This window comes from Streptopelia decaocto, assembly GCF_964273445.1.
Source record: "Streptopelia decaocto genome assembly, chromosome: 18".
NCBI classification, from domain to species: Eukaryota; Metazoa; Chordata; class Aves; order Columbiformes; family Columbidae; genus Streptopelia; species Streptopelia decaocto.
The window spans coordinates 9460556-9467956 of record NC_138673.1 but is presented as its reverse complement, the minus strand read 5'-3'; positions in this window follow the sequence as shown (position 1 = coordinate 9467956).

Genomic DNA, 7401 nt, shown 5'->3' with positions numbered 1-7401 from the left:
GTGTCAGGAGGCTCTGGAGATTCTGCTTCACATGGGTCATATGGGATGATCTGTGTCTGGAGGAGGACCTGAGTTACTATGAAATATATTAAAACATAACTAAGAGGAGGAAACAAACAAAATCTTCTGAGAAGATGGCTAGTCCTCTGTAAGTACTCTTCTGGTCAAGCCTTGGCATGAATAAAATCTGAATAGACAAGTATGACCATTTTTACTGGGTGAATCTGAATGTTATGCCAATGAGGAAAAGGGAAATGCTACAATCTGCTTGTGTCAATGATTTAGCTCAATTTGTTCTTTGTCAGAGGCACCTCTTGCAACCAGGCAGACACATTCTGTTCTTGTGCAGGACGTGACAATTACAGAACTAGTATCAATGCAGTAAATCAACACAAATCGACAGCAAAAGCCATTCAATTTAAAAACCGGTAAAAGACAGGAAGGCTTGAAGTAGAACATTTGGTTTTCTTTTGTAAAGGTAGTTATGGAAAAGTAATCTGCTGTTCCACAGGTAGCTTCAGGCACTGATTTTCAAGAATTTTGTCTATGCTACATTTGGCACGAAACTTCTTGTATTGCGAAGACGCTAGGAAGCGACGGTAACTCCTGAAGAACTAATAGCCAAGCTGTGACAATACAGGAAAGGGAGGAGGAAAGAACAGGGATATTTAGAAAGACCCAGAAAGAACAGTGTTTTCCTATGTACAGAAAAGTTAACACAGAATTTTGCTAACACATTTCACATATGTTGGAGCCAGAGTTGAAGACTCTGTCCTACGGCAGCAGGTTGTGTTTGGTTTAGGGCTCGTGGCTCTCACGGCAGAGTCCATTCACCATGAGGCTGAGCAGCATCTGGGGGCTCACCAGACTTCAGCAGGTCCTTCCCATTTCTACAAATATACCAAGCTGAGATTACATGGTGTTGTATAACGCATCCAAAGAGCAATCCTTTCCCAGTTCTGGGTCAGACCTCGGTTTGAGTGCCGGCCTTCAGAGGTCCGAGAGCTGCAGGAGCAGATCTGCCATGTGAACACAGGCCCAGCTCCTGTCTGACAATCACCGGGGGAACAGGGAGGGATGACAGAAGGGTCAGGCACACACAAAAAATAATAAAATATGTTTTCAGCAAAACATTTTCTCAGGAAGCAGAAAGAGACAAGGAAACGTAGCCATTACTCACAAGAAATGTATTTACATTATCCACAAAGAATTTCAACAAACTTGCCAGCTTCATTGTATGGTCAGCTCCTCCTGCTGACAAACTTGAGCTCAAAATATACTTTTCCTCTGCACAGAATTATTTTTCCATGACTCCTTGGAGAAAAGGATAAAGCTTTTTGCTTTTTCTTTATCTCCTTTGCCCATCCAGAGGTGGATTTCATAGGGAAGACAGCATTTGCTGGCACAGCCAGCAGCCTCCCCATTAAACAGATGTCACCTTGGGAACCATCATAAACATTTCTCTATCCACCTGCAGTCACAAAAAGGATATGCAGAAGTCCACCTAGCTTCCCAGGTTGTTTTTGAAGTTTAATAAATTGTTAGTACCAGGTGTAACTTCAGCCACCCCCGATCCAGAGACGGGGAGGCCCATTCCCTACACTGCCCCTTGCAAAAGAGATCCCATTGCACCACAAAAACAATTATGCTTGGAGACACGCAGCTCTTTTCAGCAAAGTTAAAAGCGGACTGGGTGATTTTCTTCCACTACACACTGCAAATGACATAAGATCTAGAGATGTTTCAATGAGAGAGAAACAAATGTCATGGTAGCTCTGTGCAGCCAGAGGTGGCTATGGGAAGTGTATCATATAGGAGGCAAACCATATACAAATTATTAAAAAAAAAAAAAAGGGGAATGTAAGATTTACTTATACATTAATGTCTATCTGTGGAAAAGCCAACAAAACTCCAGCTGAGATGCACTGAGAAAAATACACATGAGGAAACCGAGGCGGGAGCCTCCTGCCACCCTGTCCAGTGCTCCCCACAGACACGGGGTGGCATGGCCCACCACAATCCCCTCCGCTTCTTCTACAAAAAGCACCTAAAACCCACCTCAGTCATAAACGTGTCTCTCACTTGCCGCTTAAAAAGCCTTACAAAAGCATCTGTTTCCACACGAGGCGATGCACACACCAGGAAGAAGCCAAGGCAGCCAGGATGCCCATCTGAGGCATCCTGTACCCCGGGGCTGTGCTCAGTCTTTGTGTCCATTGTTTTTCTCTGTTTTTTCCCCATTTGAAATCCCTTTTGCAGACAGGACGGACCCACGGCTTCGCTGTTCCCGGCTGTGAGAAGCGGCAGCGCGGCCGGGCTGGGGCCCCTCTGAGGCCGCCATGGTGGGAGAGGCGGCTGCAGCACCCGCCATTGCCAAAGCCGGGTTCAAACAGCAGGTGGGACAGCCCTGCTGCTTAAAAACTGATCTGAAAGGAAAAAAGGAAGGGGGGAAAAAAAGAAAAACAAAAGGGAGAAAGGAGAAAAGGGCCCTCTCGGCGTGGCAGGGGTGGCAAGCAAGGGTTGTGTACCCACAGACCTCACCTGCTCTGGGCGCCATGTTCTGAGGGCGCGTTCTGTCAGGCTGAGGGAGCACAACAAGCTGGGCGATCTCCTCGCTGCCGGTGTCTCCTGGGGAGATAAAACAGCCCCGTGCTGCCTTCCCCACCACGTTTCAGGTGCTGTAGCTCTGGGGTTTCGGGTGGCAGGGACACAGCAACAACCGCTGTGTGATAAACCCCCAGCGCAGCATTGCCTGGGGCTGGCGGGGAGACCCCGTGAAGTGCCGCTCCGGCAGCTCTGGTGACCGGGGGGACATCTCCAGATCTGCCGACACCTCGGGGCCACCGGTGCAAACAATGTGCCCATCGCAGGATAAAAAAGCAACCCCAGAACTGGGGAGCGTGAGCACCGGAGCAGTATCGTGAGGGCCACACTGAGCTCCACGCCGGGCTGGGTAAACCGGGGCGGTTTGTGTTCTCAGCGCCCTCCAAACTCTTTCTGAACAGACACGACTCATTCAGGACAACTGCGGAGAACAGGATCATGCACTTTTCATTGCGAAGTTTAAATATGTTTCCTAAAATTAACCCGCTGTTTGCAGCTTTTAGTATCAGAAATAAATCCATATATACCCATAAAACCTGATTATAATTAGTCACACAAGTAAAATTATGAGTCCAATTAACTACAGCAATTAATTGAAATGCCTTTGGGATATTATTTCCCTTCTTGCAGTTGGATACAATTTGCAGTTAAAGTTATATTACAAATGGTATACGATTGTAATAAATTTGGGTTATTATCTTTTACCTATGAATATTTTCTGAAATGCTTTAGACATCTAGAACTCAAACACAGTTCTGATTTTAAAAAATCCCAACAGTTTACACTATGTCACTAACTATGGTTTTTGTTTTCTTACAATCTATCTCCTCCTGGCTCAACTTCTCCATGCCCTTTCTTTTCATCGTATGAAGAAAACCTCGCAAAAAACTATTCATTTCCATCTACTGAAATTACCTTTGTAATGTCAACATCCATCCACTTCCCACATTACTAAGGCTGCTCGTTGTTCCCAGCACGTAGGAGAAAGATCTTGATTTATTACTTTACAGATATGTGTGGTTATGAAGAATTTATGAGAGAGAAAGGGAGGCAGAAGTTTAACATTTTGCTGATTGTGCTGATGCTGAGATTAAGCCCTAAATAAATCATAGCAATTTTCTATTGAGAATGCTATGCCTTTGAAAGCCTAGAATAACTTGGTTTTATTGTACGTGAAACTCTCGGCATTATACAAAACGCTTTCTTACGTGCAGTTATACATAATGTTCTATGTCCTGAAACCCAACAGCCACTGCTGAACCAATGAACAATCCTGAGAAAAAACCAAGTGAACTCCCTCAGGTAAAGGAAAGAGGACGAAGACACAAAGTCAACCACCGAGGTGCTGAACTCTTCCTCCAGATGCACACACAGAAGGACCTCTGATGGTCAAAATTCATTTACAAAACGAAATGAGCACACACAGTAAGCAATATAAAATATAAACCTCCCAATAGCTCATTTCCCCCCCTTTGAGTAAGACATATATGGCTAAGGAAGTCTTAACTTTGCCAAAAGTCAGAGCTGCCTCGGGTTTTCAGCTTCTTGGCTAAACAGAATGGAGAGGCTAAAAAAATAATGAAGACAGAGATAAGGGTAAAAAAGACCGTAACATATGAGAAAGTAGAGGAAGTTTTTGCAACAGTTGCCTCCAGCAGAGCCTATAGAAGTGAGAGCACAACTTGCTTCTCCATTTAGAAAATCAGGAAGAACAGCACAATCATAAAATCTGCCGGTCGCATGGGCAGGGGTAATAAAAGCTTCACTATCAGTGCCTCCTTGGCTGTACCTCACTGCCAAGTTCCTGTCAAGACAGCTGGAACGGAGTGATTAACACATCCTGCACCCTCATTATAGCGCATTCAATTATCTCAGAACACTCTGTGGCAAATAGATCATTTCCAGCCCGGCTGCGGCCCCGCGCTCCGCACCGCACGCCGGGAGAGCCGGGCCGCTCCGCACCACAGCGCAGCCCAGGCCTTCGCTCGCTTGTTTTCTTGTCTTCAGACTTACCTGGAAGGGAATGCGAGGACAGGCAGTGCTGTTCTGCCAATGCTCTTAACGCTCCTGGGGTTCAATTTATATTTAGCAATTTTTACAGGCAGCTCCTTGCAGCACGTTCTCAATCAGCAGTGCTGTTTGTTCTTTTTAAGAGGGATTTGATTGTCACTGCTGGTATCTAAGAGTACTCTGCCATCAGTGGCATTATCTCTAATTCTGGAGGGACAGTAGCTTCCTCTCCTTCCACCCCTTGCTCCTTTTCCTCCCTTTTTTAAAAATCCATCCCAGTATTACAACTGGCACACAGAAAATGCACCATTACCAGCCTTTCATAGGAGCAAACCAGCTGTGCTGCTGCCCACCGTTTGTGTTTCCAGGGTCAGACCTTGGGGCTCAAGGCACCAACAGCACTTCAACGCAAATCAATGTGGAACACTGTTAAAGCAGGCTGGTTTTTACACGTTAAATCGAAATGATTTATGATGTGAATCTGTAACCCAGGCAGGATCATCTGTGTAAAGGCCAAAGGTTCCAAAGCTGATAGACTGAAGCGCACAGCCAGGGAATAGCCTGCCATAGGAGGGGCGCTCCAACAGAGCTGCAAAGACCGCATGAAAATACTCATATTAAAAAGAATAATCATCAATTAGGGCCCTGACAAAAGAAACGAAGTCCCATTTGGGGTACAGCACAGCACATCAACATTAACCCAGCCGCGTAGCACAACAAGGGCATGGACTCCTGCAGAGCAGAGAGCAGAGAGCAGAGCTTTAGTCACTGACAGCAACTGCATCGTGTGCTGCGACAAGGTAAAGTATCTAATCCATTTTTCAGACTGACCATAATAACGCTTATTGGAGAGCTGTGGCTTTGGGGAAAAACACAGGCGAATCGCAAGGCTTTCAGTGAAACTCTGAGGACAGACAGCGCCAACCATTGAAAGAATCCTGGCAAAAACAGAGGCTGTGCAGACACTTGGAAACTGGTTCACTGGGAATCTATTCACTGAGAGCCAGGGTGTACGGCCCTGGACGTGGAAAAACTACAAACAGCACAAGTGACCGCCCATAACACGCTCCATTTTTGCTGTTGGTACTCCAATTATTTAGGGGATCTAAGTAGTAAAATTACTGGAAAATATTTGGTACAGCCTGCAAGAAATTGTCAACATGAGTCAGCTCAGCTAGGGTGGGTGTTCTCCACCCAAAGTAATTGTGGTGAAGGCTGTAAGCGGGTTGAAGGTCTCTGTAAAGCGGGCAGGTTGTTCTCTCACTGACAGACCAGAGCAGCAGCCAAGATCAACCCGGCCTCTCTCTGCAACTGCCCTTCCTCCAATGCCTTCCTTTGGAGTGAGCTTTTATTTTAAGCAAAACACATAAACAAAAGAAAATCATGTCAGTGTTTTACTATTGTACACACGAATCCAAAATATCCGTTATAATCATCACCAAAATAAATTATTGTGCTGGTTTGAAAGCGTGGGAAACCTCCGTTTTCCTCTCATTCGGATGGAAAACATTTTAGAGCAAGATGTTTCTCTGGGATCATCTACATTTTCATGGACTCAGATAAAATATATCATACATTTTTTCATATCAAGTGTAGGTATATATGAAATTTGAGTGAATGTAGCCGCTTTCTGTAGGCTTAGTAACTCTGCGCGGCATTTTTCCAGTAAGCAGCTTGCTTTCAGTAACCTGAATTATAAGACAGAGAACCCAGCTAAGAAAACACTCCCCTGTCCCCGTTTTCCACCTTTTTTTTTTAACCACGGAGCAAAGAAAAAGCAGTTTTGTTTAACAGACTGGAGCAATCCGAAAAATCAGAGCTCAGGTTGCGTACGTGTCAGCTTTTCCATCGCCGCTACTGTTTCCTTCAGCTATTCTGCATTTATTTTTAAAAGGTCGTTGAGCAAGACACAAAAGGTGAAGTGCAATGTTACAGATTTATAACCTGCCCGGGCACTTGTTAGAAAAGGGTCAATGGTGCCTCCAACAGAAAAGCTGCGGTGAAGGTGGCGTCTGCTTTCTACCCTGAAACATCAAAGCCCGGCAGTTAAAAGCAGCGAGACCAAATCTAGTTAAGAGTGAAATGTATTAGGAGGGGATATTGACACCTGTGTTCTGCCCCCTACCTCCCTTTAATCAACTCTTGATATATTTTATTTATTCGAACTCTACCGTTCTTCACACTCAACCTGTCATTGCCTGCTGTCACAGCAGAGAGGGCAGCTTTCAAACACAGCCAGCGCTTTGCTCCCAGTTCAATTAAAGAAGTTAAACAACAGTCCAAGCTTCTTACCCCTCTGGATTTTGTGCTAGAGCTGATCATTCTTCAGGTCACTCTTCATTCTTCCTACTTCAAACTGCTGCTGCTTTGCCTCACGCCTTGTTGAGCAGTCAAACCTCTGGATTATGCTAAAAGCAAAATTTAATGACTTCTTTAATTGAGTTGCTATTTGAAAATATCGTGTACACTGAAGGCAATCATTATAGCTTATATTTGGGTCATAATCATCTAAAGAAATATAATTAGAGGGAAAGGTAAAAAAGTTTAAACACCCAGTGTGACATCATTGCTCACATCTCATGGGCAAACTGGTCCTCTGATATGCTGCCAACTTCTTATCAAAAAGCCTCCACTAAAATTCTCATTGTTACCAGTGCGATGCTGGGGCTGCCTGTGCTCTGAGCCTGCAGGCCCAAAGATCCATTCCCTTGAGTGTGTCTGTTAAACAGGAACATTTTTATAATCAAAACTGAAGATAAAAAGGCAAGCAAACATTTAGCGTTCACT